This window comes from Felis catus, chromosome D4 (genome assembly GCF_018350175.1).
Source record: "Felis catus isolate Fca126 chromosome D4, F.catus_Fca126_mat1.0, whole genome shotgun sequence".
NCBI classification, from domain to species: Eukaryota; Metazoa; Chordata; class Mammalia; order Carnivora; family Felidae; genus Felis; species Felis catus.
This window is the reverse complement of record NC_058380.1, coordinates 84,145,497-84,160,219: the sequence shown is the minus strand read 5'-3', so window position 1 is coordinate 84,160,219 and position 14,723 is coordinate 84,145,497. Positions and strand designations below refer to the sequence as shown.

At 55.6% G+C, this 14,723-nt stretch overlaps 2 long non-coding RNA genes and 1 other non-coding gene across 3 annotated transcripts; all 3 read right to left on the bottom strand.

Moving 5' to 3' along the window:
- Nucleotides 1-969: 969 nt before the first annotated feature.
- Nucleotides 970-1,082, bottom strand: LOC111557689. The gene has a single exon (XR_002737917.1). It is a non-coding gene; the product is annotated as a U5 spliceosomal RNA (small nuclear RNA).
- Nucleotides 1,083-5,003: 3,921 nt separating this feature from the next.
- LOC109493640 lies at nucleotides 5,004-7,394 on the bottom strand. Its single transcript, XR_002147919.3, has 2 exons — nucleotides 6,013-7,394; nucleotides 5,004-5,728 (listed from the first exon to the last, which is right to left on the bottom strand). It is a non-coding gene; the product is annotated as an uncharacterized LOC109493640 (long non-coding RNA).
- A 2,940-nt stretch (nucleotides 7,395-10,334) lies between these two features.
- On the bottom strand, nucleotides 10,335-11,639 carry LOC109493970. Its single transcript, XR_006588832.1, has 2 exons — nucleotides 11,224-11,639; nucleotides 10,335-10,628 (listed from the first exon to the last, which is right to left on the bottom strand). It is a non-coding gene; the product is annotated as an uncharacterized LOC109493970 (long non-coding RNA).
- Nucleotides 11,640-14,723: the final 3,084 nt, after the last annotated feature.

The window sequence follows — 14,723 nt, the reverse complement described above, 5'->3', positions numbered from 1 at the left end:
AGGTTCAGAGTGCTCAGTGACTCGCCCAAGATCAATCACACAGCTAGGAGGAAGCAGGGCAGCAATTTCGACCCAGGTTTCATCTGACTCCAGACCCAGCAGTCTTAACCCTCCATTGTTCTTGACCGAAAGGCATGGACACAAAGAAGAACACAGTTCTGGAGTCTGGATTGGAATCCTACCTCTCTGCTTTATCCCCTATTTGTGTGGCACTAAGCCAATCATTTCGCCTCTCGGAGCCTCAGTTTCCTTATCTGTAACATAGGGCTAATAATCCCCCTTCTTACAGGGTCGTGAGGATTAAATGAGCTAGTAGATGGGAGAGAGATTTCTGAGGTAGCACCAATTTTGTGGCCAGAGGACAGGGAAACCTAGGAAATGCCTGCCTCCCAAAGGAAGCCCTCAGCTGAGCCTGAGGCAGCAGGGCCCACAGGGTGGCTGGCATATAACAGCTCTCCATACACTGATGCAGAATGAATTATCATCTTCTGCTGGCGCTGCAGATTGTCCCAGAACACAGAGACACAGAGGCACAGAGTTTGAACCGGGGTTCCCCTTGGACAGACAATGGGAAAACAGGGGATACAGCAGAGCAGTGAGTTTGAGGCCAGGCACAGTCTAGACCCACACTGCAGCCTCAGGACCCTGAATGTGGTGCGCATGAGCCAAGAGGACCGCCACATAGGCCAAGGCGCCGCCTCTTCAGTCAGAATGGCCACCACGTTTGTCAAGATGGCCGCCACACGGCTGCCACATCTGCCCCCCAAAAGCTGAGCCCCGCTGAGACTGGACTTGAAACGGAACACGTTAATTGTTAAACTGTGACCAGACTCCAAATGGAGTGAGTCAAAACCCAGGGCAGCCCACACACTCCAAGGAATAAGAAGAAACCCGTTAGCCCTTCCCTATGCCCCTGAGAATGCTGGGTAATTACTTTTTCCCCTTTGTCTTTTTGTTTTCTTTTAGCAGAACCACCAGGAAGCGGCCGCAAAAATCAGTTAAAGCTTCCAAAGTGCTTCTTCCCCCAGAAATCTTTTATAAAAGGTGAAAGATTTACAAGACCCGAAGAGCAAACCAAGCAGGATAATTGTTTTTGGAATGACCCCAATATTTTCACCCCGGCGACCCCGGCTGGGCATCTTGCCCCATATTTATGATTCCTGGTCCTCTGCACGCCGCCAGGCGACCTTTCTGAGCCCCCTCTGTGAGCCCCCAGTCCCTTATCGGGCCTGTAACTCACCCTGACGTTATCTCTCGGGAGGGTTTTATGCACTTTAATTTAACTCCCCCCATCATTATTTCCCGGACTTCAAGGTTTTCTCTTTCGAGCTGCCCTTCCCGGGACAAGCATAATCTGTTTGCCATCAAGCCCAATAAATATGTTTGTGCGGGAGACGGAACCATTTGGGGAGGGTGGCCCAGGCCTGGGAAGCAGCCTCCGGCTCTCACCGGGGTCTGGGCAGCAGGACTGGCCCGTGTGTCCTTGAGCCACTGTCCTGCTGGGAGCCTCTCTGCCTCAGGTCTCAGGCCGGTGGCCAGATCCAGATCGAGCAAACGAAAATGCAGGCCAGCCGGTTACATTTGAATTTCAGGTGAACGATGACTTTTTTTACTTTTAGTGTAAGTGTATCCCACTCAATTTATGCTAAAAAAAAAAAAAAAAAAAAGTGTTTGTTGTTTATCTGTGATTCTAATTGGACTGAGTATCTTATGTTTCATCTGGTCTCGGCTCCTGGGGGCCACGCTGCTCCCTCCCCTGAGTGTAGGTTAATACACTGGAGAGTGGATTCCTTGATGAGGGCTCCCCTAACACTGTACCACAGGCTTAAACAAAAGAAATTTACTTTCTTACAGTACTATATATATATATATATATATATATATATGTTTAATTTTGAGAGACAGAGCACGACCGGGGAACGGACAGAGAGAGGGAGACACAGAATCTGAAGCAGGCTCCAGGCACTGAGCTGTCAGCACAGAGCCTGACGTGAGGCTTGAACTCACAAACTGTGAGATCATGACCTGAGCCGAACGAAGCAGGCTCCAGGCTCCAAGCTGTCAGCGCAGAGCCTGACACGGGGCTCAAATTCACAAACCATGAGATCGTGACCTCAGCCAAAGTCAGATGCTTAACCGACTGAGCCCCCCAGGCACCCAGCTTTCTTGCAGTTCTGAAAGCCGGAAGTGTAAGATCGGCAGGGTTGGTTTCTCCCGAAGTCTCTCTCCTTGGCTTGCAGATGGCTGACTTCTCCCTGGATCCCTCTGTGTCCTAATTTCCTCTTTTCATAAGGACACCATACTGGATCAGAACTCACCCTCATGACTTCATTTCAACCTCATTAATTCCCCGAAGACCCTATCTCCAAATACTGTCTCTTTCTGAGGTACAGGGGTTAGGACTTCAACATACAAATGTGGGAGGGGACACGTTGAAGCTCCCAACAAGAGGCCCCAGAGAGTGAAGGGGGCAGGGCAGTTCTGTGCTGAATAAACAGTCCTGCCTGGAGCACAGCTGTTTACTCCTGACCCACCCAGCCCCCCACTCTCAAAGTCCGGGAATACCATGGTGAGAAACTTCTGTCCTCGTGGCCTGCTGGCGTGGGGTGGGGGGAATAGTCCTCCCCTGGCGCCTGGCTGTCCCCACGAGGCCCCGAGGTGCACGGAGCTGATCCCCGTGGAGCTGGTCCTTTAGGGCAGCACCTTGACGGCCCGGCCTTGGAAGACACTCTTGTCCAGCTCCACGGCGGCCTAGGCTGAGCTCTCGGAGGCAAACTCCATGTAGGCATAGCCCTCGGGGTGTCCGGGGAACCTGTCACACAGCCTGGTGACCCAGTGGGTATCCCCACAGGAAATGAAGTAGGCCTCCAGCTCCTGGGCCCTGCCCCCTTGTCCACGTTGTCCACGTAGACTGGTCTTCGGTCCTACTCCACCTTCTCCGTGGGGGTCCCAGGGCTCATCCCTGGCCCTCGAGGTCCCTGTGCCCTCCTCCTCCCCGGCCTGGCCCTGCGCCCTGGGCTGCTTCAACCCCTGGGCCCGCTCCATGGCCCACAGCTTCAGTTCGATGGCCTCCAGCTCCCGGTACCCGGCCAAGCCCTCCCCTTGCAAGAGATGGATCTAACCACCTCCCTCGGCAAGTCAGAGTCGAAGGCGTACTGACCAGCCACCCCGTGAAGACAAGAACCCTGCGCGTCTGGCCACCGCTGGCTCCCCAGCACCCGCACCTGGCTCAGAGCAGGGCCGCAGGGAATGTGATCGGGGCCCTGTCAGATGTCCTCCGCACTGTCACCTGACCTCGCCATTGTGCGTGGAGATGCTGAGCGTCCCCGAGGGCCCCGCGGGGCAGGTATGACAGGTCAAGGAGTGCAGGAGTTCCTGGGCAGCTTTAGATCAAGTAACGATCTCACCTTTTGCGGGTTTGAGGCCTGCGTCAGGCTCTGTGCTGACAGCTCAGAGCCTGGAGCCTGTTTCAGATTCTGTGTCTCCCTCTCTCTCTGACCCTCCCCCGTTCATGCTCTGTCTCTGTCTCAAAAATAAACGTTAAAAAAAATTTTTTTAAGTTAGGGGAAATAAACATAATGTTAAATGCATCTGAGTCATACAAACTGCATGGAAACACAGAAATGAAATCATGTAAAATCTGGAGAAATTTGTATTAAGCTGTGTTTCTTTTTTTTTTTTTTCCTTAATAACCTTTTTTAATGTTTATTTTTGAGAGAGCGCAAGTGGAGGAGGGGCCGAGAGAGAGGGAGACACTGAACCCAAAGTGGGTTCTGCGCTGAAAGCAGCGAGCCCGATGCGGGCCTCGAACCCACGAACCGTGAGATCATGACCTGAGCCGAAGTCAGACAACCAACTGAGCCACTCAGGCGGCGTCCCTGATTTTCCTGGTTTTGGTAACGTCTCACAGCTCTGCAAGATACTACCTTTGTGGGAAGCCGGGGGAAGGGTATCCTGGACTCTCATAACTATTTTTGCAACTTTCGTTAAGTCTACATAATTAACGATAAAATAAAAAGTTAAAAAAAATTTTTTAATGTTTATTTTTGAGAGAGAGAGACAGAGTTATGAGCAGGGGAGGGGCAGAGAGGGAGACACACAATCTAAAGCAGACTCCAGGCTCTGAAGTGTCAGCACAGAGCCCAACACAGGACTTGGACCCACGAACTGTGAGATCATGACCCGAGCCAAAGTCGGGCACTTAACCGAGCCACCCAGGTGTCCCTAAAAAGTATTTTAGAAAATTTAAAAACACGAGCGCTTGAGTGGCTCAGTCGTTAATCATCTGCTTCGGTTCAGGTCATGCTTTCCCAGTTCATGAGTTCAAGTCCCACATCGGGTGAGCTCGAGCCCTGCTTCGTGTGAGCCCTGCTTCTCTCTCTCCCTCAATCTCTCTCTCTCTCTCTCTCTCTCTCTCTCTCTCTCCCTCACTCACTTGCGCCCTCTCTCTCTCAAAAAAAAAAAAATGGAAAATTTAAAAATGAGAAATGTATTGAAATCAGAACCAAATTTTTATTTACATAACATTTATGAAGCCCTAGGGAGAATTAAAAAGAGTCTAGTGAGCCCGGGTTGAGCTATGAAAGATATGATAGATATGACTTATAAGCACAAAGAATTTTGTGTGGGAAAGTTTATTAATACATAACAAAGCTTGGCTGATACTAGCATAAAGAGGCACACTAAAAAGAATGATAGTAAAAAATTCATAAACATCGGATGAAGTAGAACTCTAGTATCTTAATGCTGTCTGATTTTCTCTCCTGACCCCAAGGTTATTGGATTTTTTGTGATCATTATCCAATCATGTGCCCCTTTGATGTGAAGATTTGCTTTTACTCATCTTTGGAAGACTCTATCAACTCCTAATACTTCTAAATATTATTACTATCTTGGCTTCTGTCCTTAATAGCCCATAAGAAATTAAAAAAAAACAAACAGAGAAAAAGAATACGCCTGAGTCAGAGAAAATGGCACACGAGGAGGAAAGTGTAATCAGAGAATACAGTAAAACAAAGGCTTTACTCCAGGAAAGGCCATAACTACAGACGGCAGGAACCTGTCTGTCTCGTCACTTCTTATTCCCGGAGTCTGGCACAGAGAAGGCCCACGATAAATATTTGCTGAGTGAGTGAGTGATGCCTCGGTTGGACTTTGCCCCCAGCCTCACTGGCGGATGAGCCTCCTTGAGTTGGTACCCAGAACACAAAATGCTGCCATTGGAGGCCCAGAGGTCCATAGAGGCCTGGGTCTGGGCACTGGAGCTGGAGGCGGCCACTGCCCGTCCCTTCCCTGGTGCCCTGGGACCCGAGAATCCACCCTCCGGGGTCCTTGGCACTGTGGCGTGCAGAAAGGGGAAGACACTCGGGAGATGGGGGGGAGCATGTGCTCCACTCAGGAGGCCTGGCCCAGCGGTCTGGGGAGGCCTCGGATCTGTAGAGACATGGTGCTTCTGGGAGGGTCTCCTGATACAATAAAAGATTATCAGCTAAATAAAACAAGAAGTGACTGGGGCCACTATGCCCTGTTGGATTGAAATCGTGTGAGCAAAGTGGTTTTCTCTGAGAGATTTATTTCCTGTGCTGGCTTCAGGCAGCCAGCCCAGCCAGAAAGAACGGGGCTGGTCTCCCTCCATGTGGGGGGCGGGGGTGGGGGGAGGGTGGCGCGGGTTTTTATTTAATCTTCCAATGAGCTGGAACAGTGAAGATGGCGTGAATGGACATTAATTCTGAAACAAATTATTAAAGCGCGATCTGGGATTCCGGGAAAGCCATCTACCCCCTGCCTTTCTGCCACTTCCCCTCACCAAGGCCATAAAATCCCTCCTCTCCACTCAAAACCCAACATCAAGCCAACTGGGTCTCCCGTTCAGGCTGAGGAGAGAGGCCTGGAATTGACCTCAGCCCAGGGCCAATGGAGCAGCAGGACTGTCCATGCCTCCAGACCTAGGCCACCTGCCTGCCTGGGCCTTGGCCCCTGACAAAGATCCCCACATTTCTTGCTCCCTCGTACCTGTATTTGCGTTCAAGGGGGCCACAAGCAAGATGGCCACCACCTCTCTCGCTCATGTGGGCTCAACCTCCGTCTCCTCCATCATAGGTACGTCAGCTCTTCTTGGGCCTTCCGGCCCCCTTCTTCACACCTAGCCCAGCCCAGGCCAGTGTGGATCCTGGATCCTGCCCTCTTCAGCTGACATCCCACACCTCACTGCCGGGCCCTGCCCAGGCCTCCCAATGCTGAGCCCAGAGGGTTCATTCAGCATCTGAGGGTAGAGAGAGCCAGAGTTCAAGTAAGGAGCCAAAAAGCATGGTATGGGGGTTTCTGGGGGCCCCTGGCTGGGCCCTGGAGACACAGAGAAAAGTCAGACCCAGCACCCCTGGTGGCCAGTCTAGGAGAGGAGAGACAGCCATTGGTGAGCCAGTGCCGTGAAGAGGGTACACCAGGCATAGGGCGGTACACAGACCGATGAATCAAGTCGGCTGGGTGCCGGGGTGAGCCTGGAGGGGCTTCCAAGATAAGATCCCTGACGTGGACACTGAGTAAACCAACAGGACCAGGACATTCTGAGGGGGGAAAACAGCATTTGCAAAGGTCTGGAAGTAGAATATTTACCGTTGTGTGCAAGATCTATAATAACAGTAATGATAATAATAATAATAATAATAATAATACCAACAACAACACTTAAAATTTATTGAGAATTTACTATGTGCTGAGCTATTTCATGCATGTTCCCTAATTTTAGCCTTTCCAACAAGCCTATAAGGAGGTAGGAATTATCATTATTTCCATTCACAGATGGGGAGACTGAGGCTCAGAGAGGCCCCGTTGCCCAACATCAAGCCAGTATGTGGGAGAGCCAGAATTTGAACCCAGGTCTGTCTGACTCCAGGGACAGTGCTCCTTGCCCCCACCATTCACTACCCCACCCCACCCCCCAACGAGATCCAGGCTTCCCCTGCTGGCCCAGCTGTGGAGGACCAGCAGGCTTTGCATCCAGGTCCATTCCCCTGAGTAAGACACTAGGGAGCCCAGGGCCCCTTCTGGTGGAGCCGAGCAGCTCACCATGCCCATGGCCATGGGCCCACTTGCCCAGGACTCACATTCTTCAATGATCAGGAAACATCTGGAGGCCATATGGCTTGACATCCAATGTAGACAGGCCACTCAGGGCTCCTGAGTCCCAGAGCCTCGCATGGATCAGAGCCAAAGGCTCGCCAGGGCTCCCATCAGGCCTGGCTGGGAGTCCCTGACCTGCTCCTTCTCCTGGCCGTGGCACCTCCATCCGCTAGGCTGCACGAGCCAGAAACCTGGGAGGGCCCTCCCGTCTCCGGCCTATCACTCCCCACCCCATCCCTCAGCAAGTGCCGGTACCCCCATCACAAAGCACATCCCCAAACCAACCGCTCCTTCCCGCCCACCTCGCCCCCTCCCTTGGCCCAGCACCCCCATCCCTCCCCCTCCACGACTCCCACCCATCCTCCCCTCCACAGACTAAGGAAGATCCTTTAGAAACCCAGATCCAGTCGGGCCCCTCCACCTTCCCACCTCATGTTGTTTTAAAACGCCTCAACGGGCGTCAGTTAGGCACCCGACTTCAGCTCAGGTCACGATCTCGCTGTTCATGGGCTCCAGCCCTGCGTGGGGCTCTGTGCTGACAGCTCAGAGCCTGGAGCCTGCTTCGGATTCTGTGTCTCCCTCTCTCTCTGCCCCTCCCCTGCTTGCACTCTCTCTCTCTCTCAAAAATAAATATTAAAAAAAATAAAATAAGAAAATAAAACCCTCCAGCGGCTGCTCCCACAGGCTGTGGACCGCGCCCAGGGTCTTTGCCACGTCTGGGTTCCGACGTGCTTGTCTTCCACAGGCCTCACCTACCTCAGCCCTCACTACTCACCCCCTCTCAGGGCCCTGGCTCCATGGCTTGCCTTCCTGTCCTCAAAAAATGCTGTCCCGGGGCGCCTGGGTGGCGCAGTCGGTTAAGCGTCCGACTTCAGCCAGGTCACGATCTCGCGGTCCGGGAGTTCGAGCCCCGCGTCGGGCTCTGGGCTGATGGCTCGGAGCCTGGAGCCTGCTTCCGATTCTGTGTCTCCTTCTCTCTCTGCCCCTCCCCCGTTCATGCTCTGTCTCTCTCTGTCTCAAAAATAAATAAATGTTAAAAAAAAAAAATGCTGTCCCTCCTGCTTCAGGACCTGCACCTGGCTGGCTGGCCTCTCCATCCAAACTTGCCCTTTGGGCCCCTCATTCTGTCACCGTTGAGGTCCCAGCTCCCACCACCCCCAGTGGAGACCAAGCCCTGCTATGAGTTCGTGTCCTCCTTGAAATCAAATAATGTATAATTAGCGTCCAGCCCTTGATAGACCTGGAACCCAGGGAGGCAGGGCTCTCGATGCTCAGCATGGACTCTGGCAAACAGTAAGTGCTCAATAAATGACTACTGTTTCGTAAAGAAAAGCACCAACCCCCAGCCCTTCAGCATCCCTCAAACCCTCCCCAGTGCCCAGCCCTGCTGGGGGAGGAGGGCTGGGGGAAGAGCCAGATGGACCTGCCCCTAAGGAGTCCAGATCTCATGGAGGGTGGGGTGAAGCAGGCGGGAAAGAGGGGAAGGCTTGGGAAGGGGGCGGGGCTCGTGCCCCTCCCTCCACGTGCCTCCGTAACTTCCCAGAAGCAGGAACACCTGACAGTTGTCCGTGTTGGGATCACAGACAGGGGGACGCAAAACCAGTGCGTGGTAAAAAGAAGTCGTCATCCTCTGAGTTCTCTGATGGCGGGGAAAGAGTACAATTTTCATCAGCCTAGACAACAAAAACAAAGCAAAACCAAGCATTTGGAAAGAACTTACTTGGCCATGGCCCTTGAGGTGTGTCACCTTTCCAGCTAGTGATGCGCTCAGCACCCTGCCCGAGCCAGTGTGCTCAGCCCAAGTTTCGCCTCGCTCAGGACACAACGTGGAGTCTTTCTAGTTTGCCAGAATGATTTGCCGTGTCTCTTTATTCTCCAGGTCCCTCTGGGGGCTCTCCACTGGCCACAGGGCCACGTGTCTCCCCGTCCCTGGATTTGGGTCTGAGTTCCTGGGAAGAGTAGCTGGGGACACAAGCAGAGGGTGACAATGGCCCCACCCCAAAGACTCATCCTGCCACCCTGGTGGGAACAAAGCCTTGAGGAAGGAGAGAAGGGGGCGAGGGTCTGGGTGGGTGGCCAGCAAGAGCTCTTAGGGGGCTGGGCTAAGAACCTGGATGGGGCTTCCTCAGACCAGCATTGACGATGACGACGAATCACAGGTCCCCCCGTCTGGCCCCGGGTGGAACACTGGCTGCCCTAGAGGCCTAGTGCAGCCTGCGCTCGCGCAATCACCTATAGGTTCAGGACCTTAGCGCACAGATGGTGGGGTTCGCCGGTGTCACGCAGATAGGACAGAGGACAGGCCCACGTGCAGGGTCGGGAGGCCCTCGGGAACACAGTTCACCCAGCACATGCGGACGCGGTACAGCAAGACGGAGGCGGAAGGCCCGGCAGGGCCCCGAGGGTGGTTCGGGGATTCACGATGTGGTCCAGCGCGGCTCATAGTTGCATTTGGATTTGAGGCCACCGGGCTGTCCTGTGGCGAGTAGGTAAGAGAGAGACTGGAGGGCAAGAAGGGGCCGCGGTGGCCAGAGAGAGAGAAGGGGCGAGGAGGGACAGCGGGCCAGAGACCTCAGGGATAGGAGCACCATTGTCGCAGACATCTCTGCTTGGTGAGCCGAGCTGGTGAGGCTCCAGGTGTCCGGGCTCAGAGGCTCGTGCACCTGTCAGAGCATCTCCACCCTCTGGCTCCAGCCAGCAGCTAGTCTGCCTCCTCTCTCTCTCCTGCTGGCTCTTCCTGGTTCCTTGTCCCCAGCTGGAGGAGGGGGTTCTGAGCCCACCAGCAAAACTGCAGCCTCCTACCTTTGATCTGGGCAAGGCAAGAATGGGGGTCCCCCGGCCCCCGCCACTGCACTCCCTCACTCCTGCAGTCCCCACTGTGGCCACACAGCCCCAGCCCTCTTCAGTCAGGGAGCCTTCGCCCCCTGGCCGCCCCTCTTCTGGACCCTCTCACTCAGGAGGCCCGGGACAGCCATTCCCGCCCCTCCAGCAGGCCCACCACTGCCATGACCGAGCCCTGGAAGCTGTCCTGAGAGAGGAACTGTGTGTCTATTTTACACACAAGGAAACTAAGGCTCGGGAAGGGGCAGTGACCTGTCCAGGGTCACTCAGGGAGGAACTGCAGAGATGTGGGTCCCTGAGATCTGTCTCCCAATCTCAGCTCTTTCCCCCTACCCAAAGCAGCTCCCATAAAGAAGGGCACGCCACACACAGCGTCAATGAACCTGCCACACAGGAAGTACTTTATTATTTCTGATCTGCTCAGGGCTCTCCCAATCGCAGAACAGTGAAAATGCAAACCAGCTAAAGTCGATAAGGGATTTATGGCTCAAAAGCCAAAGAAAGAACGTGGTAGTGAAGGTTCCAAAGCCGTTCCGGCAGAAAAGCTTCTGGCCAAGGGGGTCACATGCCCATCTCTGAACCAACCACAGCGCCAGGATGGGGCACTCTGATTGGCCAGGCCTGGATCATGCCTCCTTTGCTGTCCTCAGTAGTGGGCACAGGGCTTGCTACCAAGAGGGAAGGGAAGAAAATACAGCTCAGAGAGATTAAGCAACTCTCCCAGATCACACAGCATGCCCTGAATCCGTGTGTGTGTGTGTGTGTGTGTGTGTCTATGTCTAGGTGGGGTGAGGGTGGTGACACAGTTTAGGAGAGAGATTCTCCCGGCTTCTATGGGAGAAAGTTCAAATTTCCTTTTTTCTGGCACTGAGGTCCTCCAACCTCTGGCTCCTGCTAGGCCGTCTCTCTCCCCACCTCCCCTTCTGATCACCACCGCCCCCCAACACGTGCAGCCCCCGAAGATGTGTCCTACCTGCTCTGCTGGACTAGGCATGTCTGACAGGGGTGGGGCCTTACTCCTCTCTAAACCCCCTCTCCCAACCCTACTTCCCCGACTCCAGGCTCGGAGCTCAGGGCAGCTACTTATGAAATGTGTGGATTCTGGAATGAGGGGGAAAGGACACAACGGTTCTCAGGTCAAAAACCTCCACACAGCTCACCACCTCCAAGGCCATACATATCTGCTGCTGCTGCTGCTGCTGCTGATTTGGGGCAAGTCAGTCCCACCCCCACCCCTCAAGCTGCCCCCCCCCCCCAGCTCACCTGCCTTCGGGGCTTCGCCTCCAGGCCTTCTCTGGGAGATCAAAAGTTTTCTTTGGGCCCAGCGTACACTCAAGAGGATGCCCTACAAAGACACACACTTAGATGCATGCACACACACACACACACACACACCACAGCACCCCAGCTGTTTCCTTCAAAAAGGGATGGTGACCATCTCCCACTCATGTCTTCCCTTTGGGGAAGCAGCCCAGGAACCGGGAGATGTGGATTTAAGGGGGAGGAAGAGACACCCCATCTCTCTGCCCCTGCGGGGACCTCCGCTAAGAACAAAGAAAGAATTCCCCGGGCTGGACGCACGTGCCCAGCACCCACCCCAGACACCCAAACCCGTGCACAGCACACGCAGGCCTCCCCATGGACTCTCAAGGCCGGAACACGTCTCTGTTCCCACTCATGATTACCCTCACCACACGGGGGACTCCACTCGCTGTCGCACAGCCACCAGGACCCTCCCCACGCCCCCCCCCCCCACCAGAGCACAGCCTCTGCAGCGAGCCGGTCCATCCACCCCGCAGGCCCAGGAAAGCCCGAGGGTGTAGGGCCCGCGTCTCCGGAGCCTCGGTCGCCCAGGCCTGGGTGGCAGCTGCGGGGACAGTGTATGAGGTGGGGGATCCGGCCTCTCGAAGGGTCCGCCTGTCCCCTGCCTGCGCGTCCGTCTGGGCCTTGGCCTTGGCCTCCGCCGGCGGGGGTGCGACCCCTAGCGCCCCAAACACATACGGGGGTCTCCGCGGACCGACGGGCCGATGGCGGCGGGGACGGCCACGCGGGACCGAGAACGGCCGAGATGCGCGGCCGCGGGAGCCGCCGGGGAGGCCCAACTGCAGCCTCGTGGCGCCACCTATGGTCCGCACTGCGGCGGCTTCCCGGCCCCCGGCGCCCGCGGCTCGGTCCTGCAGCCCGTCTCCGAGTCTCAGGGTGGCCCCGCCGCCCCTCCCGGATTCAGCCCCGGGGTTGGGGGTGGCGCGGGCGCTGCCACCGCGTCACGTGCAGAGAGGCCCCAGAGCCCGCAGCTGCGACCTCACCTGCCCCTCTGCTCTGCTGCCACCCACCCCCCTCCCCGCTTCCCGGTTACAGAAGGGGACACGGAGCCTCGGCCACAACCCGGAAGTGGAGAGATCAGGCCGGGACCCTGACTCTGGGGCTTGTGGAATCGGGGCAGCTGAAGCTGGCCTGCCACCGCCCTGGCCACTGACCATGCTCACCTGTACCCACCGGCCTCATCCGAGAAGATCCACCTGCCTCCAGTCCTCCTCTGAGCCCCCAGCCTCCCCCTGAGCCCCCCACCCACAGCCTGCCCCTCTGTCCTCGGGAACTGCTCCCACCTAACACTGTCCTGGAGTCTTAGAAAAGTCACACCAGGAAACAAGAACCTTGGGCCCAGAAAACCAAGACCTGTGCAGGCTCCTTTGCCCTGGCCTGGCCTCTGTGAGTCAGATTGTCTGTCTAGACTGAGATCCTCAGGCCCCTCTGTCTGCCACCACCTACTGTGGCCTGCAGGGACAGGGTGATGACAGTGGTGAGAACCTTTGGAGCATATGCTCTGGGCCAGGCCCTGAAATCCTCACTCCGAATCAACCCGTGGGGGAGTATTATTACTATTCTGTACTAAACTGAGAATCAGGAGGCTCGCCGGAGCTCACATGTAGCAGGTGAGGGGCAGAGTTGAGATCGGCCTGGCGACGTGACCCACCCTGGCACGACCCGCTCACTCATAGATACATCACAAGAGTCACAATAATACTGGTCACGTGTGTGAGATTCCAGCCCAAGCCTGGCCCTCAATGTCCCCAGCATGGCAGATGCCTCCAGGCTGACCCTCCAGCTTTACAGACGGGCAGAATGAGTCCACAGAGATCCGGGGCCTGGCTCAGGATCACACAGAGCTGCTGTGGCCTAGGCTGCTCAAAACCCAGGCAAGACAAGAGTCTAGGGCCCAGCTGGGCCTCCAGGGTCACAACCCCCACTGTGTAGGGTCAACAGCTCAGCTGCAGCTCTTTGTCTGGGAAGGGAGGGGACAGACATTGACACAAGCAATAACAAACTCAGAGGTCAGAGCTCACGTGAAGTCTTGGCTGGGGCTTGGAGAAGCCCAGGGAAGAGACTAGATGCGGGAGGGGCCCGTCAGGGAAGGAGTCCCAAGCAAGTGACATCCAGTGGGTTTTAAAGGATGAGTAGGAGTTTGCCAGTGGAAAAAATGCAGGCAGGGATATTTCAGGGGACCCGGGGATTTCAAGGCCTGAGGGAGCATGGCCAGTTCTGTCTATACCTTGGTGGTTAAGAGTATAGACTAGATAGGCCTGGATGGGGGTCCCGGTCCTGTTGTGTGACCTGTGGCAGGCGACTTAACCTTTTGAGTTTGCATTTCCTCATCTGTGAAATGGAAGCCATGATGATCTCTTCAGTCACGGGGCAATTGCAGAGTTAGCACAGGGTGGCACGCACAGAGGGGAACACACAGGTACCCAGTAGAAAAGGCTAGAGGCTACTGGTGGGGACCAGATAGGAGCAATGAATGAGGTGGCTGAGGAGGTCATCAGAGATCAGATAGCGAGGGACCTTGAAAGTCAAGCTAAGGAATTTGGCTTCCTGCTGAAGGCAGTGGGAGGGCGTGGAAGGGCTTTGAGTCAAGGGGTTACAAATGGGATTTATGTTTTAGAGGGTGCCCACGGAGCAAAGGCGAGGGTGTCCCCGAAGAAGGATGGAGAAAAGGGCCCTGAGCTCTAACCCCAGCCGTGTCCTTGCCCCTCTGCCCCCTCGGCCCCGATGCTTCTCATCCTCAGCTCTGTGAGGTAGAGACACCGCCCTACCCGATTCTGAGGCTGAGCGGGGCTGGGGCGGGGCCAGCCTGCAGCTATGGCCCCAGACATCTCAGGCCCAAGCACCTGCACCCCAGAGAAAGACCCGGGGTTCCTGGTGACCAGGCCTCTGCCTTCCTCAGAGCTGCCCTGCCCCCCACCACACAGAGACACTCCAAAGTCCCCATTACAGAGAAAGGACAGGCGGTGCCGCCATAATTTCTATTTCCTTCTAAATAGATGCTCCCAGACCTGCTCCCACAAAACCAATTAAAGCACCTGCCTGGGATGGGGCTTTGTCAGCAAATTATTTCCAGGCTCTGAGGCCCAGGAATAAATCTCGGAAGGAAGAAGTGGATCAGACGAGGAGGGGAGCTGGAGATGGGGGGCTGGAGCAGCCAGGCAGGACAGAGGGTCACTCTGCGTCCAGGCAGCTGCAGACGAGGTCTTTGCGCAGCCCTCAGACCCCGAGCCCAGACCTCTACAGCTGTGCCAGAGAATCGGTCACCAAGGCGTCCAGATATTCCGGCTTCGTGTCGAGAACTCTCCCTGGGAAGCTGCTTGGAAATGACTTCCGGGGCGGTGGTTGGGAGTGGTGGCCTGAATATCTGCACGTTATCCTCGACACCACCCATCACGCACCCCTGGGGGGCTTCTCCACGTAGCAGGAAGCAGATGCAGACA